Source organism: Callorhinus ursinus, unplaced genomic scaffold (assembly GCF_003265705.2).
Source record: "Callorhinus ursinus isolate GAN/ISIS: 27379988/994484 unplaced genomic scaffold, GSC_fseal_2.0 scaffold74, whole genome shotgun sequence".
Classification (NCBI taxonomy): Eukaryota; Metazoa; Chordata; class Mammalia; order Carnivora; family Otariidae; genus Callorhinus; species Callorhinus ursinus.
In genome coordinates, this window is record NW_027397136.1 from 3,937,041 (window position 1) to 3,955,790 (window position 18,750).

General features: G+C 43.4%; 1 protein-coding gene and 1 non-coding gene across 2 annotated transcripts in view; both read right to left on the reverse strand.

Moving 5' to 3' along the window:
* LOC141371496 (uncharacterized) overlaps positions 1-18,733 on the reverse strand; it is a 48,217-nt gene extending 29,484 nt beyond the window's left edge. Inside the window, exon 1 of the mRNA XM_073886978.1 lies at positions 17,403-18,733. The gene's annotated coding sequence lies outside the window, so the exon portion shown is untranslated. The remainder of the gene's footprint in view (positions 1-17,402) is intronic.
* On the reverse strand, positions 4,482-4,613 carry LOC112808749 (small nucleolar RNA SNORA70). The gene has a single exon (XR_003204422.1). It is a non-coding gene; the product is annotated as a small nucleolar RNA SNORA70 (small nucleolar RNA).
* Positions 18,734-18,750: the final 17 nt, after the last annotated feature.

An 18,750-nucleotide genomic window follows, 5' to 3' on the forward strand; every position in this document is an offset into this window, starting at 1 on the left:
CCAAGAAATTTTACTTTGAGTATCTGCCCTGGGAAAATGAAAACATATGTCTTCACAAAGACTTGTGCATAAATGTTCATAGAAGCACTATCCACAAGAGCCAAGAGGTGAAAATAATTCAAATGCCCATCAACTGATGAATGGATAAACAAAGTGTGGTATTTCTATGCAATGGAATAATATTCAACAATAAAAAGAAGGAAGTACTGAGACATGCTCTCTTATGCTCCATGAAAGAAGTAAAACACAAAGGAATACACACTGCATGATTCCATTTATAACAAATGTCCAGGATAGGCAGATACACAGAGACAGAAAATAGATTAGTGGTTGTCTAGGGCTGGGGGTAAGAATGAGGAGGGACTCTAGTAAGCATGAAGTTCTTTTGGGGTGATAGCAATGTTCTAAAATTAGATTTTGGTGATGGTTGCAAAATTCTATAAATACGCTAAAAATCATTGAATTGTACACTTAAAATTGGTGAATTTTATGGTATTTAAATTATACTTCGATAAAGCTGTGAATTTTTTAAAGTATTCTTTTAAGATTTTATTTATTTGAGAGAGAGAGAGAGAGAGAAAGAGCATGAGTGGGGGAGGGGCAGAGGGAGAAGGAGAAGCAGACTCCCCGCTGAGCAGGAGACCGATGTGGAGCTCTATTCTAGGACCCCGGGAACATGACCTGAGCTGAAGTCAGATGCTTAACTGACTGAGCCACCCAGGCGCCTCAATTTTTAAAAATAGTTTAAAAAGAAATATGTCTTATCACTAGCGCCAAGACTGTGGTCTCCAAATACCATTCCCCACTAAAAGAAACCAGGACTTCTTGGAGAAATTGTTGATTCCAGGTCTGGGAACAAGAATGTGTAAGATAAGCCTGGAACATATTGCCACCCTGAAGAGCAAGGAATCTATCAAAGATTATTAGGATAATGTCAACAAGTCTCAAGAGCCAATTTAAAGAACCCCTTCTGGCCAAAGATGAGACATTTTAAACACTAGTGAAGATAATAATTACGATATATTGAAATATATCAAAAGGTAATAATTATAATGTATTGAAATATATCAAACATATCAAATATACTAATTTACATGCCTGAGTTCATAATGATTCTTAAAGGGGAAAAAAAGTGGTTACCTTTGAAGGGTATTAAAAAAAACACATTATTTTGAAAAATGGTAAATAAACAGAACAAATCAAGCAATTATTCAGGCTTCTCTAGATAAATTGTACCACTGGGTAACAAAAACAGTTTATAAGTGGCAGTATCTCTTTATAGAAGTATGCCAGCTAATAAAAGAAGAAGCAATGATATAATAATACCACCATTTTTCAATTCATAATTAATTAATGGGTGCTAACATCACTAAAAAAAAAAAAAGAGAGAGAGAACCAGAAATGACATACCTCCTCCTGATGGAAGAACCTAGCATAATCTCTGTTGCCCACCCCCATCTCTAATCTGAATCTGATCAAGCTTCCAGAACAAACTACTAATTTACAGTATATACAAAGAACAAAGGAACATGTTAAACAATTCACAAGGCTATAGTTAGCAAAATACAAAATGTGGGAAAACAGACTTGTTCCTTCAATAACTAAATCTCAAGGGAGAAAAAAAGAGATGAAAGGGGAAATCAAAGTTCAAAAAAGCTAAGACACAAATCAAACAATCATAAAGTAGGACTTTATTTGGATCCTGGCCCAAACAAACACACTGTAAAAAAAATATGAAATGATTGTAAATTTGGAGATAGCAGAATATTTGATGATATTAAAGAATAATTGTGTGGGTGGTTGGTGTGATAATGGTATTGTGTTTATGTTTTTTTAAAGAGATCTTTTCTTTTACAGATATATATTGAATAATTTATGAATGAAATTATATGTCTGGGATTTGCTTCAAAATAATAAGGGAGAGGGAGAAATGGGTGGGAGTATATGTGAAACAAGACTGGCTATGAGTTAATAAATAGTGCATTTGGTGATGGGTATAGGAACGCTCATTACACTATTTTCTTGACTTCTGCATATGATTAAAATTTTCCACCATAGAAAGTTTTTCTAAAAATCTACTTCATGACTTCGTAGAGAGTAATAAATAAGATAATTATATAGAGTGCTTGTAACCATGGTTGACAGATAACCTTCAAACATTGTTTTTAACTTTTATATTCCATTTCAATTAATCACACCAAAAAGCATATTATTTAGACCAAGAGCCATGGCCCACATGACTTTGTCCACCTGGGAGTAACTGAATAGTGCATTTGGTGATGGGTACAGGAAAGTTCATTACACTATTTTCTTGACTTCTGCATATGATTAAAATTTTCCACAATGGAAACTAAGCTCCCCCAGGCATTCTCTATTACATCCCATTTCCCATTCTTCATAGCACTTCCTACTATCTGAAATTATTTGTTTATTGTATGTATCCTCCCACAAAAAGGTAAGTTCCATGAGATTGGGAAACTTGCTCATCTTGCTCATTACTGTATTTCTGACCTGAATTAGGTCCCCAGGGCCTGCTTATTAAATAAAATGAACAAATGAATGAGTTGCCGTATTTGCTCTGTGCTTCCTCCCCCGAAATATCCCTCCGCCTCTTCCCCTTCCAACTTCTCCCCAAGGCCTTCGGAAAAGCTCTGCACTACAAAAACTTCCCTCTATCCTCTTCATTGAATGTCCTTTTCATCTCATTTCCTTGGTGGAAACCCAACAACATGATTCCTCCTGTCTACTCTCCAGTGGAGCCTGCTTGTTTTCTCCTGTGCTGCACGACCCAGGGTCAGACACTGCACTACTTTCTCCCTGTCCCCAGCCCCATCGCCACCCACACCTGCGTTGGGCAAGCCTCTACTCATCCAGTTGAGCCTCAGTGTTATTGCTCTAGGAAATCTCCCTTGGTCCTCTGGCCCATACTGCTGCTGTCCAGGTTATACGTCCCACCTCACCGAATGTTCTCACCTATGAAAGCATTTTTCACACTATATTGCCACTATCAGCCTATCTGTCTCATCCTTCATCCCCAGCCCCCCTAGGCCATAAGCTCTGTGGGGGAAGGAACTTATCCCTGTGCCTGCACATAATGGGCTGTCCATAAACATGTATTAAGTGAAAGAAGTCAGAAGCTCTTCCAACAGTGAGAGAGACTAAACATGGTGAGACCCAACAGGAAGTCTCTGTCACAGAACCAGTGAGAAGTGGTAAGAGTCTAGACTGGGGGAGTATGGCAGGAACAAAATGGAGAGCTGGACATGATGCCCCATACTTGTCAACGACACATAATCTTTCTCGCCCGATCTCTCTTCCTCCCTTCTGTTCACCTATCAGCTGCCACCAGCACTCACCCCCACCACTGAAGCCGGAAACCTGGCAGACCTCTCCCCTCAGCCCACTCCATCTAATCAGAGACCAAACCTCATGCCCAGCCCTCCTTCCCACCCCCACTGCTTGCATCCTCGTTCAGACCACCATCACCTCACACCCTACCTGTTTTAAGTAAGTCTTAAGGTCTGCCCTTGCTACATCCCTACGGTATCTCTCCTCCACACAGCTAGAATGAACTTCTTTAAAGTGCAAATCTGAGTGTGTTATTCTCCTAATTAAACCCCTCTGATGGCTTCTCATTTCTCTCATGGCTCTAGTCTTCAGCATGGCAGCGAAGGATCGCACTCCATGATGCATGAACTTCCCGAGGCTTTGCCCTGCCCCTTCCCTAGCAACTTTTGCCTATAGTGAGCATCATGCTTACCCTGGTTTCCCTGCCTGGGATGTCCTTCCTGTCTGTGTACACTGCAAAAAAACCCATCATCTTTCTTTTTTTTTGTTTTGTTTTGTCTTGTTTTGACAGGAAATAGGATTTATTGGTGGGCATGAATAGGGAGGGCACAGTGCCGAGGTTCTCACGAGTGTAGAGCCTGCCATTTGTCCAAGGGACCACGATTAGGGATGTATTTGACCCACAGCCATCTGGGATGAGCTGCTTTTCAGCTACCATGTCTTCAGATTCCTCTGCATTAAACTTAGTAAAGCCCCACTTCTTGGAAATGTGGATCTTCTGGTGGCCAGGGAACTTGACCTTGGCCCTTCATAGGGCTGCAATCACATGCTCCTTGTTCTGAAGCTTGGTATGGATGGACACGATGACTTGGCCAATATGGACCCTGACTACTGTGCCCTGGGGTTTTCCAAAGGCACCCCGCATACCTGTCTGGAGCCTAGATTATTTTTTTTTAAAGATTTTATTTATTTATTTGAGAGAGAGAATGAGAGATAGAGAGCACGAGAGGGAAGAGGGTCAGAGGGAGAAGCAGACTCCCCGCAGAGCAGGGAGCCCGACGTGGGACTCGATCCCGGGACTCCAGGATCATGACCTGAGCCGAAGGCAGTCGCTTAACCAACTGAGCCACCCAGGCGCCCTGGAGCCTAGATTAGAGATAACATGAGGTGAGACATCAATGTCCACTGGAAAGGGCTGTCTCCAAGGTCCCTTAGGGCAATCCTTAGGGCAACAGGCTGCATACACTACCAAGGAGGCTCTGTTTGCAGCCATTGCACCCTGGGCCCCCATGGGGAAAGAGCAGAGTCAGTTTAATTGGCTGCAGACCCATCATCTTTCAAGACCCAGTTCAAGCATCTCCTCTTCTGAGGTGCTTTTTATTTTTATTTTTTTAAGATTTTATTTATTTATTTGACAGAGAGAGAGATAGCAAGAGCAGGAACACAAGCAGGGGGAGTGGGAGAGGGAGAAGCAGACTCTCCGCTGAGCAGGGAGGCCGATTCGGGGCTCTATCCCAGGACCCTGGGATCATGACCCTAGCCAAAGGTCATAACGACTGACCCACCCAGGCGCCCCTCTGAGGTGTTTTTTAATGCCCCTATTGTCCCCACCCCTCCTTGAGACACAGCAGTCCCCCAAAGAGCCTTCTGCCTTAGCACCTCACCCCCTGTTTGACACTGTATGCATTTCCATGGCTGTCTGACTCATTTAAACCATGGGCTCCTCCAGAGCAGGGACCATATCTTAGTCAGTTTTGCAACCCCAGTGCCCAGCACAGAGCCCGGCGCGTAGTGGGCACTCAGTAACCACTGGTTGGAATTCTAGGAAGCGCTAAGGTTACACCTGGGTGGTGGGGGTGGGGGCGGGGGGGTGATCTGCTGCCCTCTCCTGGCAATCTGAGGCATTGTCCTAACCACAGACACCACCCCACCCCGCCAAAAAAAAAAAAAAAAAAAAAAAATGTGGAGGTAAGGGAAGCTGCAAAAGGGGAGGATGGAGACTGGATGGGATTGAGGTCTTGGTGGAACACCTTTATCAGCTCCCACACAGTTCCCATGTCCATGCAAGCTAGGATGCAGAAGCCAAGTCAGTGCTACCAAAGGAGGGCATATCCTTAGAGTGGATCTGTCCCCCCACACTAACTATAAACTCTCCAAATTATACCATATTTGTTTCCCACTCTGTCCTGTTGTTGTTACTATTCCTGCTGCTTTCATTCATTTTAGTAGGCGATCACTAATTTTTTCCTCTGATGTTATGTTTTTTTTCTTGTGCATGGGAAGACTGAATTTGACCACTAGTTTCTCTCGATTTTAACTCAGCTTCCCACTGGTAGGAGGTGGTCTCTAGTGTTCTGGGTGTCTCAGCTTTCTGCCAAAATCCAACCACGAATTAGGATCTCCCACCCCTCACTCCTTCCACAGCTTCAACAAGCCATGTGACATCATGGCAGGGGAGGGCGGCTCTCGGCAAGGAGAATCATTACCTCACTCCTCGTGGGGCTGCAGTCTTATTTTCTGTATTTTGACATGTGGGAAATTGCCTAACACCTAACATGAGAAATGGACTTGGGGAAGGAGCTTGGGGCTGGAGATGGAGGTTTGTGAGTGACATGCACCCAGACAGGTAAAGACTCAGAGCAGCTAAGATCGCCCACCTGCAGAGAAACATCACCTATTACTCATCTTGGAGTCCTTAATGTTTATCATACAAGATACTCACTAAACTTCTACTGTCTGTTGAAATATTGAAAGGAGAGTACACACACACACATGAAAGAAAAAAGGGATTAGGGACCAGAAGCCCAGTTTCTGACAGTGTAAAATACTAGTGCTGGCTGATAGGTTTGCCCTAAATTTAGGAATTGATACCACTAGAAAGGAAATGTCTTTTTCCATAAACAAATGTTCTCTTCTGGGCTCCCAAAGAACTCCTCCTCACCTCTTATTTAGTTCCAGTCCAGTCATCCTACCCCTCAAGAGTTTACTGAACAACTTTTGGAATGGCATCATAAACACTGTCTTCGTGTAGACCAGCACCTGTCCCCAAGTCGTTTACAATATATTTGGTGAGATGTGGCACAAATGAAGAAAGGTTGCTCCCTGTCCTCAAGAAGCATGCCATCTCACTGGAAGACAAGGCATCCATCCACACTTGCCTTTTCAGAATGATTAGAGGACCACATAATATACAATGAAGTAGTACACAGACAATCACTGGACACTGAAAATGTGCAGTGTAGAAAATAAGTATTATTTAGGTGGAGCTATCAGGGAAGGCTTCCTGGAGGAGGTTGCATTTGAACTGCCCTAGGCTAGGTAGAAGTAGAAAAGAGAATGGAAAATTCCTTGGCCAGGGGTCTGGAGGTAGCCTGGGTTCGGAACGGGACGGAAGTCTTGGTCCCCAGAGCTGGGTAGATGCGGTGTGATGGCTGTGCCACCAGAGCCAGAGAAGTAGAGAAGACAAAAGTGCATAGCTTTCAAGACCACAGCCGGTATGTTTTGGCTCCTTTGCAGAAGGCCACCCTCCAACAAACCCCATGGCCCTGCTGGTATATTGAAATGCTGCGGGGCTACAGTGAAGGGTGGACAAGGCAGACAGCACCGCTTCTGAACGTCCTCAGTAAGGCCCGTGCCAGTTCGGAAGAAGACTGACGCGGGGGGGGGGGGGTCATGCTGGGCAATCTGGAGAGCCAGAAGGTCCCAGACAGATGAGATGGCTGTGACCTCCCAGAGCCCCCATCCCTCATGAACAGGATCCACTTCATTCGCAGAACTGTGCAATGCTGTGTTAAAATAATAGTCATGAGCATGCCTGGTTCACGTTGCACCCAGACAGAGTGAGAGAGACTGGGAAAGTCTTTTCTCCTCATTGCCTGTTTCATCCCAGTCCCACCGCCCCTGCCCCATACTTCCAGCGAACCACTCAAACGCTCCAATCTGAGTGGGTTCTCAAGGCCAAATTCCTCTGCTTGCACCACATAACCTCATGTCCACTCTCCAACACACTCTACTCTATCTGAGACCCATCTGCTCTGCGCAGCAGATGCTCATGTCCACTTTGGGTCAGCTTTCTTGTGCCGTTCTCACCTCCTGAACACCCTGCTTCCTCCACTCAGAACAATATGGTAGAACCAAAAACAAGATGGCTTAGAAGCAGAGAAAAAAGACTTAGAATCATTCCATAAACCCTGAGTGCTAGCACACCTCTATTCTAACAAATTACTGCAAACTTGGTGACTTAAAACAATACAGATCAATTATCTTTTTTTAGAATCTTTTAAGATTTTATTTACTTATTTGAGAGAGAACATGAGCAGGGGGAGGAGGAGCAGAAGCAGGCCCCCCCCACTGAGCAGGGAGCCCGATGTGGGACTCGATCCCAGGACTCTGGGATCATGATCTGAGCCGAAGGCCGATGCTTAACCAACTGAGCCACCCAGCTGCCCTACAAATCAATTATCTTACAGTTCGAGGTTAACAGCCTAAAATCACTTTTGGCTTTCGGCGCGGGGAGGCAAAGGTGCAACTTTCTTCGGTCGTCCCGAATCCGGGTTCATCCGACACCAGCCATCTCTGCCATGCCACCTAAGTTTTACCCCAATGAGATCAAAGTCGTGTACCTGAGGTGCCCCCGTGGCGAAGTCGGTGCCACGTCTGCCCTGGCCCCGAAGATCGGCCCGCTGGGTCTGTCTCCAAAAAAGTTTGGTGATGACATCACCACGGCAACCGGTGATTGGAAAGGTCTAAGGATTACAGTGAAACTGACCCCTCAGAACAGACAGGCCCAGATTGAAGTGGTACCTTCTGCCTCTGCCCTGATTATCAAAGCCCTCAAGGAACCACCAAGAGACAGAAAGAAGCAGAAAAACATTAAGCACAGTGGAAATATCACTTTTGACGTGATTGTCAGTATTGCCCAACAGATGCAACACCGATCTTTAGACAGAGAACTCTCTGGAACCATTAAAGAAATCCTGGGGACTACCCAGTCTGTGGGCTGCAATGCTGATGGCCACCACCCTCATGACATCATAGATGACATCAACAGTGGGGCGGTGGGATGCCCAGCGAGCTAACTACAAAGGAAAATGTTTCAATAAAGGATCATTTGACAACCAACAAAAAAAAAAAACAACAAAAAAGGGCACCTGGAAGATAAGAAAAAAAGAAAAAAAAAAAAAGGGGCACCTGGGTGGCTCAGTCGTTAAGCGTCTGCCTTTGGCTCAGGTCATGATCCCAGGGTCCTGGGATCGAGTCCCACATCGGGCTCCCTGCTCAGCGGGAAGCCGGCTTCTCCCTCTCCCACTCCCCCTGCTTGTGTTCCTGCTCTCGCTGTGTCTCTCTGTCAAATAAATAAATAAAATCTTTAAAAACAAAACAAAACAAAAAATCCACAGCCTAAAATCAGTCTCACTGGGCTAAAATCAAGGTGTCAGCTGGGCTGCTTTCCTCCTGGAGGCTCCAGGGAGAATCTGTTTCCTTGTCTTTTCCAGTTTCTCAAGGCTGCTTGTATTCCTTGGCTTGCAGCCCCACAGCACATCAACTTCTGCTTCCATCTCCACCTGTGATGCCGACACTCCTACTTCCGTCTTATAAAGACCCTTGTGATTACATTGGACCCACCAGGATAATTTCCCCATCTCAAGATCTAAGGTAACATATTCATAGATTCTGGAGATTAGGACATAAACATCTTTAGAGGGCCATTATTCATCCAGCTTCCCACAGCATGATACACACACACACACACACACACACACACACACACTCCCACTCACAAATCAATAAGACAATTTGATTTTTTAAGATAGATAAAAGATCTGAACAGACACTTCACCAAAGAAGGTATACAAAATGGCAAATAAGTACACAAAAGATGCTTAACATCAATGGAACACAACAGAGAGCCCAGAAACAGATCCACATAATACAGTCAATTGATCTTTCACAGAGGAGCGAAGGTGATACGGTAGAGCAAAGACAGTCTTTTCAACCAGTGGTGCTGGAACAACTGGACATCCACATGCAAAAACATGAAGTCCAGACACAGACCTTAAACCCTTCACCAAACTAACTCAAACTGGATCACAGACCTAAAGTAAAAGGCAGAACTCTAAAACTCCTAGAAGGTAACACAGGAGAAAACCTAGAAGACCTTGGGTACGGTGATGAGTTTTTATACAACACCGAAGGCACAATCCATGAAAGAAACAATGGATAAACCGACTTCGTTACAATTAGAAACTTTCGCTCTGCAAAAATCAATGGCAAGAGAATGGAAAAACAAGCCACAGGCTGGGAGAAAAATAATTGCAAAACACAACTGATATTGGACTGTTGTCCAAAATATACAAAGAACTCTTAAGACTCAACAATAAGGGGCGTCTAGGTGGCTTAGTCGGTTAGGCGTCTGTTTTTGGCTCAGGTCATGATCCCAGGGTCCTGGGATTAAGCCCTGCATCAGGCTCCCTGCTCAGCAGGGAGCCTGCTTCTCCCTCTCCCTCTGCTGTTCCCCCTGCTTGTGCTTTCTCTCTCTCGCTCACTCTCTCAAATAAATAAATAAAATCTTTTTTTTAAAAAGACTCAACAATAAGAAAACAAACAAATCTGATTTTAAAATGAGCCAAAAACCTTGACAGACACCTCACGGAAGATATACAAATGGCAGATTAGCATATGAAAAGATGCTTCACATCATAAGTCACAGGGAAAAGAAAATTAAAACAAGATCGCCCTACATACCTACTAGAATGGCCAAAATCCAGAACACTGACAAAACCAAATGCTGGTTAGGATGTGGAGCACTAGGAAAGAGAGTTCCTATTTGTCACTGGGGGGAATGCAAAACACCCGCTTTGCAATCTGGTTTGGCAGTTTACAAAACTAAACATACTCTTATCGTACAGTGATTCACCCAACGGAGTTTAAAACTGATGTCCGTACAAAAACCTGTACGTGGATGTTTAAGACAGCTTTCTTCAGTTATTCAATAAACTGACTACTGTTATTCAATAACAGTATCATTGCCAAAACTTGGAAGCAGCCAAGACGTCTTTCAGCAGTGAACAGGTAAGCAAGCTGTGGTACATCCCTACAATGCAAAATGATTCAATACTAAAAAGAAATGAGCTATCAGCCATGAAAAGACATGGAAGAAATTAAATGCGTACTACTGAGTGAAAGAAGCCAATCCGAAAAGGCTACATACATACTGTATGATCCCAACTATAAGACATTCTGGAAAAGGCAAAACTATAGAGACAGTAAAAAGATCGGTGGTTGCCAGGGATTATCAGGCGAGAGGGGGATGGACAGGCAGAACACAGAGGATTTTTAGGACAATAAAACTACCCTGTAGGTTACTATAATGGCAAATACAAGTCATTACAAATTTGTCCAAATCTGTAGAAAAGTACAAGCCCAAGAGTGAACCCTAGTGTAAACTATGAGCTTTGATTGATAGTGACGTGTTGATGTAGGTTCATTGATTGTAACAAACGTACTCTTCTGGTGAGGAGTGTTGATCACTGGAGAGAGGCTACAGTAATGGGTGTGAGGGTCAGGGTCTATGCGAAATCTCTGCGCCTTCTGCTCAGTTTGGCTTTGAACCTAAAACCGCTCTAAAAAGTAAAGTCTATTAAAGAAAATCACTAATCATAAAAAATACATTAGTAAATTAAACTTCATTAAAACTAACACATTCACCAAAACATACTATTATGTGAGTGAAAAGGCATGCCACAGACCAAAAGATTATTGCGATATCTGTCAAAGCAAATCTTACCTAAAATATAGAAAGAAACGCCAAAACTAATAACAAAAAGATAGACAATGTAATCCTTTTAAATGGGCCAAAGATAAGAACAGGTACTTCACAAAGATCTGAATGAGCTATCCAGATGGCCAGTAAGTATATGAAAAGGTATTTGACTTCATTAATTATCAAGGGAATACAAATTACATAGCACTACATCCTCCAGATAAGCTAAATTTAAAAGGACTGACGATACCACGTTTTGGCAGGAATATGCAGGAACTGGAATTCTCAGACACTCTTGGTGGGAGTGTAACTTGATACCACGATTTCAGAAAATTGGCAGCATTACCAAAGCTAAGTATAAGAAAAACCCATGACCCAGCAATTCCATTTCTTAGGTACATACGCAACTGAAATGAGCACTTGTGTCTCTAAAAGTCATGTATAAGAATGTTCATAGAATAGGATGCCTGGGTAGCTTAGCCGGTAAGCATCTGCCTTCAGCTTAGGTCATGATCCCAGGGTCCTGGGATCAAGTCCCACGTTGGGCTCTCTGCTGACACCTTCTCTCTCTCTCCTCTCCCTGCCACTCCCCCTGCTTGTGCTCTCTGTCTCTCAAATAAATAAATTTTTAAAAAATCTTTTTTAAAAAAAAGAATGTTCATAGAAGCTTTGTAATAATAGCTCAAACCTGGAAACAACCCCTGTATCATCAACAATGGATTGGATAAGAAAATTGTGATATAATTATACAATCAAATATTATGTAACAATGAAAGTTAATGAACTCCTCCTACATACAATAAAATGGATGAATTTTACAGACATAATGTGGAATGAAGGAAGCCAGTCCAAAAAAAGTACATACTGTATGATTCGTTTTGAATGATGTTCAAACACAGAGGGAAATAATCTATTGTGGGGGCGCCTGGGTGGCTCAGTCATTAAGTGTCTGCCTTCGGCTCGGGTCATGATCCCAGGATCCTGGGATCGAGTCCTGCATCGGGTTCCCTGCTCAGCGGGAAGCCTGCTTCTCCCTCTCACGCTCCCCCTACTTGTGTTCTTACCTAAAACATCGCTGTGTTTGTCTCTGTCAAATAAACAAATAAAATCTTTAAAAAAAAAAAAAGAAGAAATAATCTATTGTGATAGAAGTCAGAAGAGTGGTTCCTCCTGGAGATTATTATTGCCCCAGTGGGACATAAGGGAGGCTACTGGGATGCTGAAATGTTCTACCTTGATGTGGGTGGTAGTCAGGTATATACATATACATGCAAGAATTTATTAAGCTATACATTTACATATTTTTAAAAAGTAAATATTGTTATCCATCTTTCAGAATGCCTGGGTGGCTCAGTCAGTTAAGCGTCTGCCTTCGGCTCAGGTCATGATCCCAGGGTCCTCGGATCGAGCCCCGCATCGGGCTCCGTGCTCTGCAGGAAACCTGCTTCTCCTTCTCCCCCTGCTTGTGCTCTCCCTCCCTCTCTCTTTCTCTGGCAAATAAATAAAATCTTTTAAAAACAAAATATATTATTATCCACCTTTCAAGATCTTTCTCAAGTTCTAGCTCTTTCTGAGGCGTGCCCAGAACACTTTTCCCCTTACCAGATCTGGGCATTTTTGCACTCTAAAACAGGGCCACACCGGTCAGCCCTTAGTGTTGCTCTAACTTCTCTGTGTAAGCACCTCAAGGGTAGGATAATTCTGTCGTAGACTCTAGGCACTCCACAATCCCTACTGCTGACCTTGGAACCCAATACGTGCTCAGTAAATATCTGCACACCCACTGGCCATTTATAGGAAGCTTTGGTGGCAAGCATTAGTGGGCACCAGTCTTGAGGACGGGCTGGGGGATGTTCTCCACACCCTGTCTTTCCTTCCCATGGGAAAGAGAGGCTAGTTGGGATCAAGTAATTGATCAATGAAGGAGCAAACCAAGAACCCCTTTATAAAAGGATACCTTCTCTCCAGAGGTGTATGAGGCTCCATCTGGTCTATCCCAAAATCTGTGTGAGTATTCCCACCTCTGGCTAGGGCTTCATGAGGAAATTAAACCTGAGGAAGTAAGCCCAAGGAAATACCAGATAGTTCCCCTGCAGGTGGCTAGTTGTGGAGAGGTTAAAGGTCACCATGTGAAAGGTTAAAGACAGAGATGCTCTGAATACACATTTTGGATAAATGTGGAAGGAATAAATACTAAAGTCAATTTTTGACTAAACTAAAGCTATTACCAATATTGAACGAATTTCTGGAATACAAGAATAAATCCACTCTCATATAATGTTTTTATTATTACAACTTAAACATTTAAAAATGTTAGCAGACCCATTATAGAAGTTTGATCCTGTACTGAAGGAAAAATAATTTAATTTCTCAGTAATGACAGCTGCTGGGTTGCTCCTGTGGTTATTACAGTGCACATATACAATATTAAGTATACATTTACTTTCAACCAAGGACAATGGAGGGCAAGATTTTATTTTTCTCAAACGACAATCCTCATTCTAGTTATGTTAATTAGACAGGATGACAACCTACACAAACACCTGATCTTTAATCACACTCAAGTTTGGGGAAACTAGAAATAATGCCAAAGTAAGTATTTGCCTATACGATCCCCTGAAAAACAAGGCCAAAGCCAAATTTCAGTGCCTCCGTAGATATAGAAAGATGAAGACTGGCTGCTTTTTGTCACCCTAGGAGCAAAACAAAAAATATATATATTTATCTGTGGTAGGAAATTAGATTTTATGTTTAAAAAGAAGAACAACTCTTTCACTTAGCAGGACAACCACTAAATATTCTGTCCTATCCCCAGAGAGATCAGATAATGATGGAGCCCAAGGACACATGAAGACCAAATCCTTATCTTCACAGGGCTCCCAGTCTTTTTGGAATGACAAAATGTCAGCACACAAAGATACTGTGAGTTATATTAGATAGTCAGATTCATAATTGTTAAAGAGCAAAAGGTACAGATATGATTTAACATCAGGAAAGAAGCATTCCCCTGGAAATGACAGAGCAAACCTTTGTCCAGACCAGCGGCTCTCTATCAGAGGGCCAAAAACGGGGTCCAGCAATCAACGGGCTGAATAAATAAGACGTGGCACCCAGAGTGATTACCACTTACCTACTTACTATGTAAGCTTTAAGTACTTCACACCTAATCATTTAATCCTCAAAGAAAACCCCTCTGAGTTGGTACTAGCATGATTCCCATTTTAGAGCGCAGGAAAACTTGCCCAAGGACCCACAGTGTGTTCAATGATGAAACTGAGAAATGTGAACCCAAGCCAGAGCTCAAGAACTTAACCTTTACACTATGCAGATCTCTTATGTGCAAATCTCACACAACGGTCTACAATTTTTCAAGTGTATGAAAATGGACGGGGCGGGGGGCGCCTGGGTGGCCCAATGGGTTAAGCGTCCGACTCTTGATCTCAGCTCAGGTCCTGATCTCAGGGTTGTGAGTTCAAGCCCCACCTTGGGCTCCATGCTAGGTGTGCAGCCTACTTAGAATAAAAGTAATAATAAAAGGAAAGAACCAGTGATCACTGAAATAAGAAGTAAATAAATGTATGTTTCATGAACTATGGAGTAGCTGTTTTAGTCAGTAGTATAGGTGTCATTTTCTCAATCAAAAGACACTGAAAGTAGAAAGAAATTATGTAAGTGTCCTTAACATTTTTGGTATTACATTTTTAAAAATTCCAGTATAGTTATCACAGTAATGTTATATTAGTTTCAAGTGTACAATATAATGATTCGACAATTCTATACGTTACTCAGTGCTCATTAAGTGTGCTCTTAATCCCCTCCACCTAGTTCACCCATCCCCCGCCCACCTCCCCTCTGGTAACCATCAGTTTGTTCTCTAGAGTTAAGAGTCTTACTTTCTTTGTTCGTTTTGTTTCTGAAATTCCACATATGAAATCATATGGTATTTGTCTTTCTCTGACTTATCTCACTTAGCATTACACTCTCTAGATCCATCCATGTTGTTGAAAATAGCAAGATGCCTTTCTTTATGGCTAAGTAATATTCCATTGTATGAATATACCACATCTTTATCCTGCATCTATCAGTGGACACTTGGGCTACTTCCATAATTTAGCTTTTGAAAATACTGCTGCAATAAACATAGGGGTGCATATATCTTTTCGAATTCGTGTTTTCATATTCTTTGGATAAATACCCAGTGGAGTTTGCTATTACATTTTTGACACAAATCATACTGGTAACGTAGTAATCCTTAGGCTAGGTGGCATATTCCCAAGGTTCATCATGTTGGTATGTTACATATGGTGTGTACGTGTACATGTACAAACACCCACAAATACTCATTTCACATACTTTTGAATGATTCAAATACATACATATATATGTGTGTGTATATATATATATATATATATTAAATGTTTAAGAGCATTGGCAGTCAAAGAAGGTCAAAAAGGCAACTTTAAAAGACGGGAGGGTCTTCATGTCTGAAGGACAGGCCTAGCATTAGGGAGGTGAATTAGATGAGCTCAGGAAGGCTGATTTTGGCAATAACAAAGATTCTGACCACAGCATGCGTCATCTACAGAATAAGGTGGGTGATTTAAAAAAAAAAAAAAGTATGTTCTCTAGCAAAAAGGAAAAATTTTGGAAGGATTTTGAATGAGTGATTAATACCACTGGAAATAATTACATTGTTAAACATCTTTAATGGGAATACTAATTTAAATAGGCTTAGGAACAAGATCAGTCAGGGGAGGGAAAGAACAGAGTATCTGCGTACTTTCTACTTTGAGTATGTGTAAGTTTTACAATCAGAAGAATATAAAGTGAAGAATTGGGGGGGAAAAAATCTGGAAACAATAAGGTTCTGGTCTGGGAACTCAAGACCCCAGTGCCTACTGCCCCTCCCCTCTCCCTTCCACTTCTCAGCCCCTCCTGTACTCATCCACAGAACGGGTCAGAGCTTTTTCACTGGAAACCTTTCCTTCCTATCCTTCATCTTTCCCTTCCACCCTATCATTCCCCTCTCTAGTAGACCTGCACGTGCTTAGCACTCTGTCCCCCAAGTGTAATGTCCACCATTACACTTAACCACATTAATGACCATCATTCAGGAACCACCCACTTGAAGGTGGGCATTGTGCTAGATATCTGCCCGATGTTCCCTCTTTCTCAACCATCACAACTCCTCCCATTGACAAATGTTACTATTCCCAGAACCTGCTCCAGATCAAATAGTACGAGGGTGACCCAACTCTCCATGGCAAGAGCATCTTAAGCACTCAATGTGTGCTAACAGAAACTAAAAGATGTAGACTTACACTACTTGCTTCCAATAAAGAAAAAGATATAGGGGCGCCTGGGTAGCTCAGTCGTTAAGTGTCTGCTTTCAGCTCAGGTCATGATCCCAGGGTCCTGGGATGGAGCCCAGCATTGGGCTCCCTGCTCGGCGGGAGGCCAGATTCCCCCTCTCCCACTCCCCCTGCTTGTGTTCCCTCTTTCACTGTGTCCCTCTCTGTCAAATAAATAAATAAAATCTTTTGAAAAAAGAAAAAGAAAAAGATCTAGAAAAGCAGTCCTCTAAAGGTGAACTTTTCTTTTCCATCCCAACTCATTCCTCCAGATAATACCCAATGGTCCTAGCATCAAAAGAAACTCGCACAGGGGCGTCTGGGTGGCTCAGTCGGTTAAGCGTCTGACTCTTCGGTTTTGGCTCAGGTCATGATCTCCGGGTCCTGCGGTTGAACCCAGGGATGGGCTCTGCGCTCAGCCTTGAGTCCGCTTGAGATTCGTCCCCTTCCCTCTCCCTCTCCCAATTCTTGCCCCCAACTTCTAAAATAAATCAATAGATAAAAATCTTACCAAGAAAGAAAAGAAAAGAAAAGAAAAGAAAAGAAAAGAAAAGAAAAGAAAAGGGAAGGAAGGAAGGGAGGGAGGGAGGGAGGGAAAGAAAGAAACTAGCACACGTTGGGATAGCCAAGTGCATAAACCAACAGCAAGGTAACTGCCGACCCATCCAGCCAGCACCTTACCCACCACCCCTGTCTCCTGGAGTTTTGGAGAACCTCCACACTGTTACTTTTTACTCTACCAAGGGACCCATAGAAAAGAAATAGATTTGGGCGCCTGGGTGGCTCAGTTGGTTAAATGAATGCCTTCGGCTCAAGTCATGATCCAGGGGTGCTGGGATCGAGTCCTGCTAGGGCTCCCCCTGCTCAGCAGGGAGCCTGCTTCTCCCTCTGCCTCTGCCTGCCAGTCCCCCTGCTTGTGCTGTCAAATAGATAAAATCTTTAAATAAGATAAAATAAAATGAAACCTCTCTTAAAAAAGAAATAGATTTATCTCCTCTTACTCTCTAAGGGCATCCCCAGTCAGCCAATGAGACATGTGTTAGTTGTGGCTAAAGTCATTTGTTGTAAATTGCTGGAGGAAACGGTTTTATTTCTTCCGCATCCCCTTCCCGTTAGGCTCCATCAGAAAGAACTATAATCAACGATCAAATTACGTTAGGGTATTGCAATTTCGCCTATAACAGGGCAAAAATTATGTACCTAAATGGGATGGCTTGCATACAACAGCACAGTACCAGGCACATAGCGAGGACTCCAAAAAAAAAAGATTACTGGAATACAAATCTATGCAGCCAATAACTTTGATACCACTCACCAGGCACTATGTTAAACTGGGGTTGAGCGCTGAGCAAAATCAACACTCACTAGATGGTTCTTTTTTTGTCAAAGGCTATTTGTTTAGGTTAACTAGGTGCTGCAGAACTGACTTGCTGCACAGATCCTCTCCACAGGCAGTCGATAAACACTTGAGAACCAAATATTCTTTCCCGTGGGTCTTTGGTAAAATGGAATGACTTTTTTCGTGACTTGAAATCATTTTTATTCTTGAATACTAACCTAAACGGTCGTTTTACTATTGCCGGGGAAGGTCCCTTTAATATGCGCCCCATTTAAAGAGTCCTTAGCTCAGCGGGTCTTTTCTTGCAAATCGTCTGCTCCCTAGCATTTTAAAGAGCTACAGGCGGCACGTGTTCCCGGCTCTGGGGAAATGAAGGTAGCTTTCCCCGATTCTGTGCACTGGGGTTACTCCCCACCTGACTCCCCTTTCCTTCTCGGTCCCCAATTCGTTAAGTATATATACTCCAAGTAAAGATGGGGAGGCCGTGCAGTCTGCGATTACGACCGGCTTTTATAAAAATGCGCGTCTCGGGTGCGGGAAGAGCGACGCGCTGCCACTCACATCCGGCTACACGGCTCTAAGCAAACCACGCTGCAGGCTGCAATGTATAGGGCGGATCTGGTGCGGCTGGCCGACTCGGTATTGGAGTGATGTAGGGGGATGGAGAAGGATCTGGAAGAATCCGGTTAGACCGGGAAACGGGCGGGGGACGGCCCGGGAAGGGCGCTGGGGGTTGGGGAGGGGGTGAGCGGGGGAAATCCCCAGAGTCCGAGGGTCCCAGGAGTGGGGGAAGGGAGGCCAGGCAGCCAGAGGGAGAAATGAACCCCCCCAAACAAAACAAAACACATACACACGTTCATATAAGCACCCTTAGCACTAAAGCCCGAACTGGCTTAGCGGCCGCCGTCTCTAGAAAGTTCTCCGCCCCCTCCCCCTCCGTCCCTCGCTCCCGCTCCAGCTCCTCCCAGCCCCTCCCTCCGCGGCGGGGTGGGACCAATCGCTCCCCGCGG